We start from the raw sequence: 17,062 nt of genomic DNA on the forward strand, positions 1-17,062 counted from the left end.
GTGTAAATGACATTAGTACTGTCACAAGTGCCGGTGTATCTGAGGTTGATGGTTTAGCCTGAACGTGGGTGGTAAATAGAATTACCAGTAATAACATTGTGACAATTAACACAATTGTGACATCTTTGCATGCCTTTAAACTGGTCTGAATTGGCTGCAGAGGTAGATGACAGCTTGTCTTTAATATTTTTGCTGCGAGTGTACGCAAAGAGTGGATCTGTGGAGAACAGCCCATTGAAATCTGGTTCATGTTTTAGAATGTCCCATCTGTTTTTGATGATTTGACGAATGCGTCGGGAACTGGTGGAAAATGTGGATACAAAAACATGACGATTCTGAGCATTTTTAACTGGAGGAGATAGAAGTTCTGTTCGTGTTTTGGTGAGAGTTCTGGATATGGCAGACTCAAGGACAGTCTGGGGGTAACCCCGCTCTTTGAATTTGGTGACTTGTATTTGGAGTGCGGGATCCAGATGTTGGCACTCAGAACCAATTCTCTTGATCCTTATGAGCTGGGAGTACGGCAAGTTACGGATAAGAGAAGGTGGATGAAAGCTAGAATGCAACAGGAGGTTGTTTCTGTCAGTCGGTTTGGAGTAGACTGACGTAGACAAAGTGTTAGATTTTTTTGTAATCAATACATCCAAGAACGACAAGTTTTCAGAACTGATGTTATGCGTGTCAGAACCAGCTCTTCTCTAGCTGGCTGTTGACACAGGAGCAGGATGACGCAAGCTCCCAATTCCTCCTCTGAACTCCCCGGCCTCCACAATATCTAAATGCGTAGCCAGAAGAGCCCCAAGGGGGAAAGGGGAATTGGACAGAGAAGAGAATGCACACACTGGTGGTCTTCCTTTCTGCTTCTTCTTATGTAGTCTATCTTTTCTCTGGCTCTTGCTGTAGTTCGTGAGCTGTAAATAAACAATTACATGTAAATCACTTTCTACTTCCCTTTTCTTCCTATCTATGTCTTTCCTTATTCTCTATTGTACCCACCCTGGTGCTGTGTGCCTTTGCTTCTCTTCTATGCTACTCGTTCTTCTGTTCTTAATGTTTTTTCACTGTAAGATAAATAACTTGTGTTATTATATTTCCTTCTCCCTTCCTGACCTCTCTTAGTCTTTTTCTCTAAACTCACTTACTGGACAGAGAACGGAAGCCTTGGTTTATTTTCTTATTCTTCTTCACCTTTATTGGAAGTTCTAACTACTGTTGCTTCACTGTAGTTTTGTTCTTACTTTTCTGTGTCATTTGTATTCTGCCCTCAAGAGTTTTCCACTCCCTAAGGTTTCTTATTGACAGGAATCGGAACTCACTCGGAACTACTTTAGTGTACCTTAAACCTTTTATATTCTAGACTTGAGCTGACTCTACTCGCACCAAAAACTAACGCTACACCTGTACTTGTGTTGACTTTTTTGAACGCTGTAATCTCATTCACTAGAACCGGTGCTTCAGTCAAACTTCCGCTGCTGCGAAGTTCGGAACGTTTTCTCTGGTAAAAAAATTGAACAGTCTTACTTGGGGTTGCTGGCTGCTTCCAAACTCTAAATTCTCCTCAGAATTCTCGCGACGCGTAGCTTCTTTTCCCTGACTAACGCGACGCGTTGAGGTAACCTCCTACTCCTCTCACAGTTCAGGTGAAGTGCGCAGCTCTCCGCGCGCCTCACCGTTATCACGCAAATCTGCCAAATCAACTAGAGCGCTAAACCGTTTTGGATTAAGGAACGCTCTGCCGCCATGTTGCATTCGACCTAGCACCAAATGCTGTTTACACAGTTTTGACAACACGGCCACCATCATTCCTTTCTTCTTATACTGGATACCTTTCTTGACATGTGACCTCTTAGTTGGGGACCTGACAGTACCCTCCCTCAAAGATCTTCCTTCCTTCCGGACCTTGCTTGGAAATCTTCTGTGGAATTCTGCTACTAGTCGTGGAGCATTTACTTCAGACTCTGGCTCCCAGGATCTTTCCTCCGGACCATAACCCTTCCAATCTAATAAGTAGTACAACTTTCCATTTTGCAGTTTAGAGTCTAAAATCTGTTGAACTTCAAACTCATTTCCTTTCTCAGTCTGAATTGGCTTTGGGGTCTTACTCAATCTAACTTCTGGTTCTGCCTTCTTTAATAAAGAAACATGAAAAACTGGGTGTATCCGCAACCTCTTAGGTAATTTTAGCTGATAATTTAAGGTGCTGAGTTTTTTCGCAATTGGATAAGGTCCAATATATCGTGGTTGGAACTTCCTAACCCCTTTTAATCTGATATTTTTTGTACTTAACCAAACCTTGTCTCCTACCAACAATTCTGGTTCTTTTCTTCTCTTTTTGACTGCGTAGTGTTTGTATTTTGCCTTCGCTACTGTTAGATTCTTGATAGCTCTACTATGGGCTTGTGTCAGTTGTTCTACCCAATTGGATACTGCTGGAACACCCACTTCTTGGAAGTTTAAGGAATGTTGTGGATGTCTACCTGTATTCAGAAAGAATGGAGAGTATCCAGTTGATGCATTTGTAGTGTTATTATGTGCAAATTCAGCTGCCCATAAATAATCGGGCCAATCTCCCTCCTGTTCTAAAAGACACAATCTCAGATATTGCTCCAGTTCCTGATTTGTGCGTTCTGTTTGCCCATCTGACTCTGGGTGGAAGCTAGTGGAGTATCGATTCTCTATGTTTAAACGCTTGGTGAATGCCTTCCAGAAATGAGACAGAAACTGAGAGCCCCTATCTGACACCAAAACCTTAGGTATGCCATGTGCACGAACTACATGCTGGCTGAAAGCATCCGCTAACTCCTGGGCAGATGGTACCCCCTTCAAGGGCACAAAATGCGCCATTTTTGTAAAGGCGTCCACACACACTAGAATGGAATCATAACCATGACTAGAGGGTAAATCTACTATGAGATCTAAGGTCACAGTGTGCCAGGGAAAAGGAGGGGTGGGCAAGGGCTGTAACAGGCCTTGTGGACGTTTCCTTTCTGATTTTCCTCTTGCACAAGTCTCACAAGTCGCCACATACTGATGTATATCCTTGATCATGTTTGGCCACCAGAATCGTCTGCGCACCAATTCCTTAGTCTTGTTAATTCCCTTGTGTCCTGATAAGATGCTATCATGACATTCTTTTAAAGCCTTTAACTGCATCTCTGGAGTGGGCAAGTATAATGCTCCATGGTGATAGGGTAGTCCTTCTCGAATTTCTCTTTTGGAATCTTCTTTTAACCAACTCCCCATCTCCTCGCAACTCAAAGGATCTTCTTTCTCTTGATTTTCTACGGTTTCTTGCAAGACGGCATTGATCACTTTTTCCGCCGGAATTATTGCCTGATCCAAAACCTTTTCCGTGACTCCTTCCGTCTCTAATCTAGATAGTGCATCCGCCTTTCCATTCTGGGCTCCAGGTCGAAAGGTGATTACAAAATCATATTCAGAGAAATACAAGGACCAGCGTAGCTGTCTGGGAGTTAAAGTTCGGGCTGATTTTAAAAACTTCAAATTTCGGTGATCAGTATACACTGTTACTACATGCCGAGCTCCCATCAAATAATGCCTCCACTCCTTGAAAGCATCCTTTATGGCCAGTAATTCTTTTTCAGTGATTGTATAATTAATTTCTGGAGGTGTTAATTTTCGAGAGCGGAAGGCCACTGGATGGAGCTGGCCTGTAGTTTTGTGTCTCTGCGATAACACTCCTCCCAAGGCCAGATTCGACGCATCCGTTTCAACAAAGAATGGTTCTGCAGGATCTGGATGCAACAAAATAGGCGCTGTGGTGAAATCCTTCTTTAATTGCTCAAATGCTGCCTCTGCTTCAGCATCCCACTGGAAAGGAACTCCCTTCTTCAATAAACGTGTGATTGGGATTAACTTTTTTGAGAAAGCCTGAATAAATCTTCTATAGAAGTTGGCAAATCCTATGAAACTTTGGATTTCTTTAACTGAGGTAGGGGATTTCCACTCAGTCACTGCCTTTATCTTATGTGCATCCATGGTGATTCCTCCTGGAGCAAGTACAAATCCCAAGAACTCGACTGTGGTTACATCAAATGCACATTTGTCCAATTTGACAAATAACCCATTCTCACGAAGTCTTTGTAGTACCTTCTTGACATGTTCTTCATGTGTCTCTACTTCTGTCGAGTAAATCAATATGTCGTCAATATACACAATTGCTATTTGGTCTATGCAATCCTTCAATACATCATTAATAAAATGTTGAAATGCAGCTGGCGCGTTGCATAGCCCATATGGCATCACCTGGTATTCGAATAAACCTTGCTTCGTTCTAAACGCCGTCTTCCACTCATCGCCTTCTCTGATTCGAACCAGGTGATAAGCTCCTCGCAGATCAAGCTTGGTGTAGATTTTAGCTTCTTTCACCTGGTCCAGAAGAGTGGAAATCAGAGGTAAAGGGTAACGATTCTTGATTGTTATTCGATTTATTGCCCTGTAGTCTATGCACGTGCGTAATTCTCCATTTTTCTTTGGAATGAAAAACAAAGGGGAAGATACTGGAGACTGCGAAGGTCGAATGAATCCATTCTCTAAGTATTCCGCCAGATACTTCTTTAAATGTTTATCTTCTTGTTCGGTCAAAGCATAGATTCTACTGCAGGGTAAGTTCACTCCAGGTTCCAGGTCTATTTTACAATCATACTCCCTGTGAGGAGGTAATTTCTTTGCTTCAACTTCATTAAAGACATCCTGATATTCTCCATATTTTTTTGGTAAGGTTACCGTGTCTATCAAACAAACTGAATTTTCGTTTTCACTTAAATGATAAGCAGGAGATTCTTTTATTCCAATTTTGCAGTCTTTGAAACAATTTTCCTTGCAGTAATCCGAGTTCAAGGTTATTGTTCTTGCGGCCCAATCTATGGTGGGGTTATGCTCCGTGAGCCATGGGAACCCTAAGATCAATTGAAACTGTGGGGCGTCTATTAGATTGAATTGTAATATTTCATGATGACCTTCTGTGGTTTCTAGATGCACTGGCTCTGTGTGACTCACAATGGGGCCTGATGACAGATTGGTACCGTCCACTGCTCTGACGGGCTCACTCTTCTCCTTTCGGATTGCTAGTAATCCAATTCTCCTTGCGAATTGTAAATCGCAGAAATTACCTGTCGCTCCCGAGTCTATCATCACAGCTATCTAATTTCTCTTTTGTTCTCGATAGCTCAGAGTGACAGATATCACCAAATGAGGAGCGTCTGCTTGTAAAGTATTTGCCAAAGCATGATTCTTTGGAGCTGACTTTGTTTCTGCAACCACCAGTCCAACTCCAGCTACTGGTGGCGCGTGGCGTTTTCCGCCGACTGCGTCTTGGGCTTCTTGGGGCAATCTCGAACAAAATGCCCACTTCCTCCACAATAGAGACACAATTTATTATTCCGCCTTTTCTCCTTCTCCTCCTTTGTAAGAGGTCCACGGATAGTTCCAATTTGCATTGGCTCGGTTCCGCGATTTGTATCTTGCTCCTTGTGAGGCTCATATCTGGCTCTATCAAAACGCGGTACACTGGGTCGATAATCTCGTTTCTTCTCGCCTCTTCTCTCGCTCTGGCGAAAATCGATCTCCAACACTAGATCCACCAAAGCAGAGATGTCAGTGGGACGATTGGGAACTTGCGCTAAGGCATCTTTTAACTCATCCTTTAGCCCCCGATAAAATACTGCGGCTCGTTTGTTCTCTGGCCATTCCGTCTTTAACACCAACTTGTTGAATTGTGCCAAATATGCAACTAACTCTCTGTTTCCTTGTCGGATCTCTAAAAGTTCATTGTCGGTAGCTTGAGACACCTTCCGACGGTCAAAAATTCGCATGAACTCTTTCTTGAAGTCTTCTAAATTGAATAGCACAGGGTCGTTTCTGGTGACCAAAGGCATTGACCAAGCTGCGGCATCCCCACTTAAGTAGGAAAGGATAAATGCCACTCGAGACTGCGCATCTGGAAACAAGGCTGGTCTGCACATAAAGTGCAAGGAACATTGGGTTAAAAAGACTTGGGCCTTCTGGGGGTCTCCACTAAAGCGTTCTGGGGGTGCTAAGGGAATCACCGGGGATAAAGAATGTATTACTTGTGTGTTAACCCTTGGCTGGGACGGAGCTGCTTCCTCAAATGAACCCAAAACTGGGGAAGATATCTTATACTCATCTCCCGCCACCAAACTCCCTATTCTTTGCGCCAATTCTGTGGTGTCCTTTTTGAGTTCCCTGTTTTCTTCTCTAACGGTAATTAGTTCTCTTTGTATCTCATCCAAAATGTTTCCTAGCTTCTTTAAATCCAAACCTTCCGCCATTCTGCTCAGGTGCCTATACCTCGTGGGCACTTCACTCTGTCAGAACCAGCTCTTCTCTAGCTGGCTGTTGACACAGGAGCAGGATGACGCAAGCTCCCAATTCCTCCTCTGAACTCCCCGGCCTCCACAATATCTAAATGCGTAGCCAGAAGAGCCCCAAGGGGGAAAGGGGAATTGGACAGAGAAGAGAATGCACACACTGGTGGTCTTCCTTTCTGCTTCTTCTTATGTAGTCTATCTTCTCTCTGGCTCTTGCTGTAGTTCGTGAGCTGTAAATAAACAATTACATGTAAATCACTTTCTACTTCCCTTTTCTTCCTATCTATGTCTTTCCTTATTCTCTATTGTACCCACCCTGGTGCTGTGTGCCTTTGCTTCTCTTCTATGCTACTCGTTCTTCTGTTCTTAATGTTTTTTCACTGTAAGATAAATAACTTGTGTTATTATATTTCCTTCTCCCTTCCTGACCTCTCTTAGTCTTTTTCTCTAAACTCACTTACTGGACAGAGAACGGAAGCCTTGGTTTATTTTCTTATTCTTCTTCACCTTTATTGGTAGTTCTAACTACTGTTGCTTCACTGTAGTTTTGTTCTTACTTTTCTGTGTCATTTGTATTCTGCCCTCAAGAGTTTTCCACTCCCTAAGGTTTCTTATTGACAGGAATCGGAACTCACTCGGAACTACTTTAGTGTACCTTAAACCTTTTATATTCTAGACTTGAGCTGACTCTACTCGCACCAAAAACTAACGCTACACCTGTACTTGTGTTGACTTTTTTGAACGCTGTAATCTCATTCACTAGAACCGGTGCTTCAGTCAAACTTCCGCTGCTGCGAAGTTCGGAACGTTTTCTCTGGTAGAAAAATGGAACAGTCTTACTTGGGGTTGCTGGCTGCTTCCAAACTCTAAATTCTCCTCAGAATTCTCGCGACGCGTAGCTTCTTTTCCCTGACTAACGCGACGCGTTGAGGTAACCTCCTACTCCTCTCACAGTTCAGGTGAAGTGCGCAGCTCTCCGCGCGCCTCACCGTTATCACGCAAATCTGCCAAATCAACTAGAGCGCTAAACCGTTTCGGATTAAGGAACGCTCTGCCGCCATGTTGCATTCGACCTAGCACCAAATGCTGTTTACACAGTTTTGACAACACGGCCACCATCATTCCTTTCTTCTTATACTGGATACCTTTCTTGACATGTGACCTCTTAGTTGGGGACCTGACAATGCGTGAACTGGATGCGTGGGTTTTTGAGGTTCAATTCACCAATTTGTTTGACCAATGAAATTTCAGAGCTCTGCCAGATCAAAAAGATATCATCAATGAATCTCACATAGAATACTAGGTTGTCACTCCATGTGGCGTTGGAAAAGATGTAGTCATGTTCGAACTTGGCCATGAACGCATTTGCGTAGGCAGGTGCACCAGAAAAACCCATTGATGTACCGCTTATCTGAAGGTAGAAGTCGTCTTTCCATTGTAGATAGCTATGTTGAAGGCAAAAAGTGAGGAGCTCAAGGACAAAAACTTTTTCTGTGGCAATTTCTGGTAGTTGAAGTAAGGCCCATTCGCTGGCTACAATGCCCTCAGTCAATAGAATCGATGTATATAAAGATGTAACGTCAATGGTGCAAAGCAGCCATGTTTCTGAAAAATTGTTATTCACCTCACTAAGGAGGGTTAAAAAATGAGTAGTATCCTTGATGAAACTTTTCCACGTCTGTACAAATTTTGGGAGAAAATGATCAACAAATTGACCCGCAGGCATGAAAATGGAGTCACGCCCAGAAACGATAGGTCTAAATGGCGGATCTTGCAGATTTTTGTGTATCTTCGGGAGCATATAGAGTTTAGGCCGTCTGGGATGAGACACAGTCAGGAAACTCCGAATTTTTTGGGTAATCCAAGCCATTTCTTCCGCATGATCAAGAATTTGAGCCAAAGTATTTTGAAGTAGAGTGGTGGGATCTTGGTCAAGTTTTATGTAGGTGGCGGTGTCTTGCAGGTGAAGACAGTCTTTTTGTTCATAGAATGTACGATCCATGATAACCAAGGCACCGCCTTTATCTGCGGGTTGGAATGTGAGTCTGTCATCCTTGGCTAATTTGTTGATGATGTCAACTTCATGTTTTTTCAAATTGGTGGAAACAGGTGGACGAAATTTCAATTTGGTCAGGTCACTGCGAATAAACGTTTAAAACGAGTCAAGAGTTTTGTGAGAAACTGGTGACATGAAGGTGCTTTTAGGTTTGAATCGTTGCATTCCTGAACCAAGGTCCTCTGTTTGTCCGTCAATAGAGTCTTGGGAGGATACAATGTTAGAGAAAAAATGTTTCAATCTCAAGTTTCTCATAAATTTGAAAACAGAGACCTCTACATCAAGAGGATTGGTGTGGAAGACAGGGACAAAGGACGTGCCTTTGTTAAGAACTTTTTCCTGTGCTGGAGATAAAGTGACAGACGAGATGTTTATGGTAAGGGTTTGCCTTTGCTCCTTAAATTCCGGGCTTCTGATTCCTTTTCTGTTGCTCCTCTTGATTTTTTTGGGTCTGGTGGTCGACTGGAGGATGGGCCGCTGGCTAAAAAAGAAGTTGATTGGGAGTTTGAGTCCTTGTCCATGGGTTGAGAACTTGTGGTTGGTATCTCATCTGGAAGCGAAACTGGTGTGCGTGTGGTGTCAAGCTCGCGGTCTGAGACAACAGATTCCTGGGATGAGGTGTTGGGTTTTTGAAATGGTCTTCTGCGGGTATATACCTCCGCCCAGGTATAAACCTCATTCAGCTTATAGTCTATTGTATCTTGCGTAATTTACGCTCTTGCAATTCTTTACCATACGTCTCAAGTTTGTTGTTGATGTCATCCAAGGTCAATTTCCAATAGTCAGCCTCGCAGCGTCTGGAAAGAGCAGATTTTATAGAATCTATTTCTTCGTCAAGTTCTCGAATTGTTCGAGCAAGTTCTTCAATAAATAGTAGGATAAGGTCAAGTGAGCATTTATTAAGCACTGCCTGCCATTTCTCCATGAAAACTTTATTGAATTGGAATTTGTATAACAATGGTTTGATGGGCAAGCGTAGTCCACGTGGAATGCGTTGAACTTTGTGGTACTGAATAAGTGTGGAAGCGTGTAGTCTTTGGCTTAGGGCCCTGCGAGTAACAAATTCGAGTTGACGAATCTGTTGTGACACGGAGCCACTTTGAGCATTGAAGGACGGTGCATCTTGTATGAGTGAGTAAATGTCGTTGACTTGTGATGATAAGTACGTGAGGGTGTCAGCTCTATTGTCAGTAAGATTGGCAATACTCTTGAAGGACATTTTTAGTCAAGTTGGGGGGGTGCAGCTACCTAAGGCCAGGCTGGCAGAATAATGAACGTGTGTATGTAAGTTAGCGCACACCAACTGTGTGATCAACGGATAACAATTTATACAATTAGAGGCATGAAGCGTGCAACTCAGAAACGAGGAAGCCCACCTCGCAAAATGACATGTGAACTGCTGGTGAACTAACACCAGTGTACTGAGTGCACAGCTGAAAATCTAAAGAGAACTAGTATGTCAAATTCACAATCTCAATATGAAAATAAACAGCATAAGCTTTAACTCAACAAAGCAAAAATCTATTAGACAATAAACCGAAGGTTTTTGAAACAAACAATTTTTATAATCCGGTCAAGAAGAACAAAAGAATTGCACATTACATCAATGTTGGAATAACATTGAAAACAAGAATACATTCAAATATGAAAACTGCACAGTGGCAATAAAGTTATACGTCAATTCATGAAGGAGTGCCCAATGCATTTCGGGATGAAGAACATCCCTTCTTCAGGGGAAGCTGTGAAAAAAAGAAATTTCATTGTGACACATAAGAATGTGAAAATATCTTTGTAAAAATTGCAAACACCGGTACAAGATGCATCGTGGGTGGGACAACAGAGAGGAACAGCTGGTCTGTATCAAACCAAGGCAATTCAACATGCACAGTGCATAGAAATGAAAAGGAACGGAAGCACACATTAAGCGTATGTGTAAAAAACGAACGCACACAAACTGATGGAAAGTGCATGAGAGGTTACAATTGTGCAACAAGTGACAACAATGACTAAAAGAGAGTGTTCTGTAAAGATATGCGTGAAAAATATCTAACGTGCGGAAATAATGGTCAAGCATGCATGAATACTGAGTAACGCAGAAAAATGACTCCCAGAAAACTCAACAGACTCTTACTGCAAATGAAGAGACGAAGGAAACACTTCCTTTAAACATGAAGTCCGCAGTGTCAGTCAGGTGAATAAGATGCTTCAAAGTTAAAACTCTAGAACACAGAAAGCGCACGGTTGAAACACAGAAAGGGGAGACAAGGAGGTTACAGAAAGTGAAGTGGAGAGTTTTGAAGAGGACTTACTGAGAAAAATGTCCAAAGGTTGCTGGTCAGAAAATTGTAGAACACTGAGAACCAGCGTGGCAAAGATGCCACTACTCTAAAAGCAAATGACAGAAATGTGTGAAGAAATGCAGGAAAAATGAAATGGAATGAACGTGTTTGCCGAAGGCTGCATGCTAAGGAGAAAAGGTAAAGGTACCTGAACAGGAGTAACCCACGTACTTCGAGTGTAGAAGAAGCTGGAGCAAGGAAAAGAAAAACAGAAACAGTTGCCAGCGTTTTCGAGACAAAAAGCGGACGAAAATAACTGAAGAAACAAGGAGAGACTTACCAACGAGGCGTTTAAGGAAGACAGGGTGACTGTGACTGCTGCGAGCCAGAACGGGGAAAAGCAACCACTAACGTGTATGCCGGTGAATAAAAGCGACACGCACGTCATCACGTGATGCCCAAGAGTGAACATGGAGAATGAAAGAGGACTACGTAACAAGGAAGCACCAACTAGCACACAGACCCAGGGTTATACTCGCAACATGGTGAGAAAAGCTGGTGAAGGAATTTAAAGCAGGGAGAAATGTGTAAAAGTATAACACAATTTTACCCATAGAGTCCAAATGAGCACTGTGCTCAGAAGGTAAAAAAGCGTGAAAAAAGCTTGTAATCGAAATAAAACAAAAAGAGAAGCATAAATGCAAACGAGGTGGTGATACTGATGGCATAGAAACAAAAATGAACGAAAACAATCGGGGAAAGACTGTGTGGGAGCAAGGTCAGGTTGGTGGAAACACAGGAATATGACTGGAGGGAGACTGAAGAAAAAATGTGGAGGACAGTGAAAATAAAGGCCGAAACATGAGGTGGCCTCGGAGAACCTCCGACAATTTCAAAACAAGCCCCGGGGAGGTGTTGATCCCCGGAGCTGCGGGAGGGCCGTGTGCCCTCCCGCACCTAATTTACATGGGAGGTGGAGGTCCCAGGGCTGCGGAGGCCCCCTCAATATAATTATAGGATTGCCCCCAAACCTGGTTCACCCGGGGGCTCATTTAAATGAAGTGGGGGAGCCCACGCTTCTTTTTTTTTTCCTGTCCGGATTCGCGCACCCAGCGCGCATTCTGTTGTTTTTTTAAATAAAAAAATGAATACATTTTTGGCCTGGGGTCCTTATGGGCCCCCGTGAAGAGGACTAGGGGGTCAGGGTGTTTCTACCCTGCCCCCCCACCTTCTCTTTCATTCTTTTTTTGACTGTTTTCTTGTAACTCGGTTCTACCTGGTTTGGAGTGTTGGCAGCCAATCACAGTGAAGCTAGTGGTCGTGGCACCCAATCACAGTGAAGCACATGGTCGGGAGGTTGCGCAAACCCACCGCTGCCCCGAATATCGAAACTTTTATTTTTTGAATTTCTCAGAAACTACTGAACGGATTTACACCATTTAAAAAAAAAGGTCGCTTTCTGAACCAAGCCCTAGCTTTTTGCCAAATTTGGTGTAATTCCGTTCAGCAGTTTGGGCTGTAGCCTGTAATATATTTTCCTATGGAAATTACCATGGAGAAAACATTTTTTGGGAACCCCCTTTTTTCTCAGCCCCCACTTGATGAATCCCCCCCTAAACTTTCAGGATAGGAGCTGACCAGGATATACCTTTTTTTGGAGAATTTCACAAATATTTGTCAAACGACACCAAAGTTATTAGCAAATCAAAAAATGCTATTCCTATGGAAACTAGGTTCTAACTATAACCACCTACTGGCAACCGCCAGTAGGTAATAAATATATATATATAGATATGTGTGTGTGTGTGTGTGTGTGTGTGTGTGTGTGTGTGTGTGCGTGCGAGAACCTTTAAATCTTATAGCAGACAAGTATGGTTAGTAGGCTGCTGCATGAAATACAGTCTATATTGTCATTACATAGCAAGACACAGATTTGTTCTATAGACAGGAAGTTCTTCGGAGGGATGAAAGGCTTGATTTTGCACAACTGTCTAGGCCATAACTATGTTGTCAGTGCTTTTAGCTTAAGGTTGTCCTTAAAGGACAAGGCACAGCCTATGGTTCAGTGTGCAAAATAGATTGTGCCATTGAACTGGTCTAGAGGTTTAGTTTAGAGTGTCAACATTGATATTGACAAATTCAGTATTTTTTTATGCTAAGGGCAAGGTGTATGGTAGATTTTCTGGTTTGGACGATTGCCAGGCTGGATCTGACTTTGTAAATATTATTGGTGAGCAGTGACACTATGAGGCCGATTTATTACATAGTTGCACAACTCAGTGCATGGAGGAAAACAGCACAGAGCCATATCTACAAAGATATGACACTGCTGTCATCCTCTTTGCTGGTTTTCAAACAGGCTGCCTACCACACACATAGCTTTGCACTATAGGGAAAATGTGTTTGTGTGATGTCTAGCATAGGCTATCTACTGAAAGGTGTACACTTCCAGAACAAAACACAATGTCTATACTAACTTTGACAGCCCCAAGCTCTTCAAAATCTACATGGCCCACCTCGCGGCCATCGCCAGACAGCATGGACTCAGCATTGTATCCTACGCCGATGACACCCTGCTCATCCTCTCACTCACGAAGAAGCCCAAAGACACCAAACTCTGTTTCCAGGAAGGAATGAAGAATGTGGCAGCCTGGGTGAAAGACAGCTGTTTGAAGCTCAACTCTGAGAAGACCGAGGTCCTCATCCTCGGACCCTGCACCTCCACCTGGGATGACACCTGGTGGTCCACCACCCTCGGGAGCCCGCCCACCCCCACAGACCACGCACGTAACCTCAGCATCATCCTCGACTCCTCCCTCTCCATGAACCACCAGATCAACGCCGTCGCCTCCACCAGCTTCAACTGCCTACGCATCCTCCACATGAATTTCAAATGGATCACCCAACTGCAGAAGAATTGTCACCCATGCACTCATAACCAGCAGACTGGACTATGGCAACGCCCTATACGCCGGTATCAACAGAACCCTTCTACACACATTCCAAACCATCCAGAACGCCCCTGCCAAACTCATCCTCGGGACTCCGCGTCACGAACACATGACCCAACACCTACGAAACCTCCACTGGCTCCACGTCGAGAACAGGGTCACCTTCAAACTCCTCACCCACGCCTACAAATCACTCAACAACATTGGACACAAATACCTCAACGAGAGATTATCCTTCCACGTACCCAAGAGGAACCTCCGATCCGCCGACCTCACCCTGGCAGAGGTCCCCCACATCAGCAGAAACAGAACAGTCAGGATAGCCTTCTCCCATATCGCAGCCAAGACCTGGAACGAGCTCCCTGTGAACATTAGACGCTCCATGACCCTGCACACGTTCAGGAAGGACCTCAAGACCTGGCTCTTCGATTGATCCGGAGCTGCCCCGCCCAGCGCCTTGAGACCCTCACGGGTGAGTAGCACGTTCTATAAACCCCTGATTGATTGATAAATCTTTTTACCCATTGATGTGGGTTGCACAGTGCAGCACATGCTATGTGAGAAAGGTTTTTGCTAATGCCATCTTGAAGGAGGCGTGATTTGTTTGACACAAAGCTCTGTTTACCAATTTTATTTGATAGGGCTTTCGCTCAAAAACATAGGTGGTAGCATTATAATGCCCATGAGTCAATTAAAGGATTCCCCCTTGATACATAGCACACTTTCAATTACATTTAGGGCAACTTTCCAGCACCAAAACGTTATGCGCTGGAACGTAGACACTTTATCAAGACTTTGTGCTGGTTTGCCTCACTTTGCATGACTTTATATAAGCACAAAGTCCTGATAAAGCTGTCCTCTTGATGTAATTGTGAGCAGCAAGATCTTACCCCCCCCTACCCACATGAATAGGTCCCTATTAAACACTTGGTTTTTTCCCACATACAATGGAGATTACATTAATACCCTTAGAAAGCTAGTTGAGATCTTCAGAAAGATTGGTTTGAGATATAGCTTTGACTCCATAGATGAACACAGGACTTGAGAAGAACTCTACTTTCAGTCAGCTGTCACATACCATCCCTCCAGAGGTAGGCTGTTTTCAAAAATTGGTACTCAATGAGCTTTCTCGGATCAATGATGATGTTTCTCAACAAATTGTCCAAATGTGGAAAGTCAAGTCTTTAAAGTTCTACAGCAGATGATTCGGTTATCATAAAACCAGCAGATGAGGAAGGAGCCATCATACCACAGTTCTCCAAAGGCTACTGTATTGAATGCCTTCGTCTTCTTGAAGATGAGAAAAATAAGATACCAAGATCTGAGGGCTCCATTACAGGTTCCCCATTTTTTCCATGGGGAGATACCAGGGCTGTAATTAACTATACTGGAAATATCTGTGTGACATAATGGGGATTATAAATTGTTTCCCCTAGAATGGGGAATAATGTACAGACCACGTAACACCAGCTCCAATTCCATATCTTTTCCCCTTTCGGGGGGAAATAACAGACCCAAGTCCACAAATATTTACCACCTGCTTGTTGCAGGTGGTATATGTTTCTAGGGCTTTGCATTTTACCAGGGGAAGGGAAGGGGAGATGGGGCATTGGGATGGAAGGATTCCTTTGTCATCAGCTGGGGGGAGCTTCTTTCGATCCTCCCATGCTGAAGGATACAAGTAGGACAGGGCTGGGCACAGAAGCTGCCAGAAGCCACATCTGATCCACAGATGATTGTGGGTCTGGTGTCTCTGGGTCCTTTTCAATATCTGGTCTGGAGTTTCAAGACCTGACAATTTCATGCCTGGGGACACCAGAAAACTTGTAGCTGCACAAAGCATTTCTTTTGGATTGGATCACGAAGAAAACAAAGCAGCTTTCTTAGTAACAGATAATGCACGTTTCCCATATTTCCCTACCCTGCCCAAAACACACATATCCAGATGTCCACCTCCTGGTTGACCAATTGCATCAGGCACAGGGTCCAATTTAGAACCACACTGACAATTCAGCAATGTTTTCTTCTACCTTTTGGCCATTAAATACCATCAGATTTCAAAGACACAAAAGATGTGCTGTGTCTTTTGGAGACATTGGGGCAGATTTATGTTTGACTTGTGCCTCATTTACGCCGCCGTTGCGTCACTTTTGTGACGCAGCAGCAGCGCAAATCCTGCGCCATGGTGCAGGTATTTACAACGTGACGCATCTGGGAGATGCGTCACGTTGTAAAGCCCTGCGCCACATGTAGGCGTTCCAGGGCAGGTGGGGGCGTTCCGGCGTAGGAACGCCTCCTAAAAGTGGCTGAGTGAAATCTACAAGATTTCACTCAGTCACTTTTGAGCCCATGCTGAGTTAAAACCCTGTGCCTGCTTGAAGCAGGCGTAAGGATTGACGCAGCATTGTGCAGATAGGGCCCCCCCAGAGCATTGCTGGAGCTGCGTCGCGCTTGCGACGCAACTCCAGCAATGCGCCACTGTTACGGCACAGATGCGTGACGCATCTGTGCCGTTTTTGCCCCATGGTGCGCCGCATTATAAATGCGGCGCATCCATGGTGGCGGAGCTGGGGCGCAAAATAACTGGCGCATCCCTGCTGATATGCAGGGATGCGTCAGTTAAGTTATTATAAATATGCCCCATTATCTTTTGACTCCTCCACATATACTCTGCTCTGTTTGACATGAAAGTCCATTATACTAGCATCCTCCAAGATGCTATAGATGAATCCTTAATAGAAACTGATTGGACATACATCCCTCCTATCCGATTTGTGATGTGCAGCTATTGGCATGAAAGAGAATGACTTCAGTTTTGAGGGATGCCAATCATTTAAAAAAAAAAAACTGTGGAGTTTTATATAGCGCGAACTAGACCCAATGGTAACAGAGCGCTTTACATTAGCACCAGATACTTTACAGACGGACACAACAATTTTTGTTAGGCACAGGGAGATTAAGTGATTTGCCCAGAATCACAGAACGTTGAGCGTCCCTGCTGAGACTCAAACCTGGTTCTCCCGCTCCGAGGCTGACCGTCCTAGCCGTTAGGCCACATACTCTCCCCAATCTTCAGATAGAAGGTGATTCTTTGAAACCCGACATATGCACTGAGTATGGAGAATCTGTACGTGGACATTTTGAAACACAATACATAGACAATGTGACCAACCCAACCTCCTCTAATATCAAACTTTGCAAGAGGTAGATTGATGATGTTTTAGCCATCTTCAATTTACCAGTACTCCCAGCAAGTTTAACTTGGCATTCCATTACTTTGTATCAAACTAAGTAGCAGTGACCTTACTGCAGAGGTCTACAATAAAGCCACAGATAGAAATTCCTTACTCCACTTGACCATCCAAGGGCCTTGAATGATAATTTACCAATGGGGCAGTGTTTCAGGTTGAGTAGGAAATGTTCACC

Source organism: Triturus cristatus, chromosome 2_1, assembly GCF_964204655.1.
Source record: "Triturus cristatus chromosome 2_1, aTriCri1.1, whole genome shotgun sequence".
In the NCBI taxonomy this organism is placed as follows: domain Eukaryota; kingdom Metazoa; phylum Chordata; class Amphibia; order Caudata; family Salamandridae; genus Triturus; species Triturus cristatus.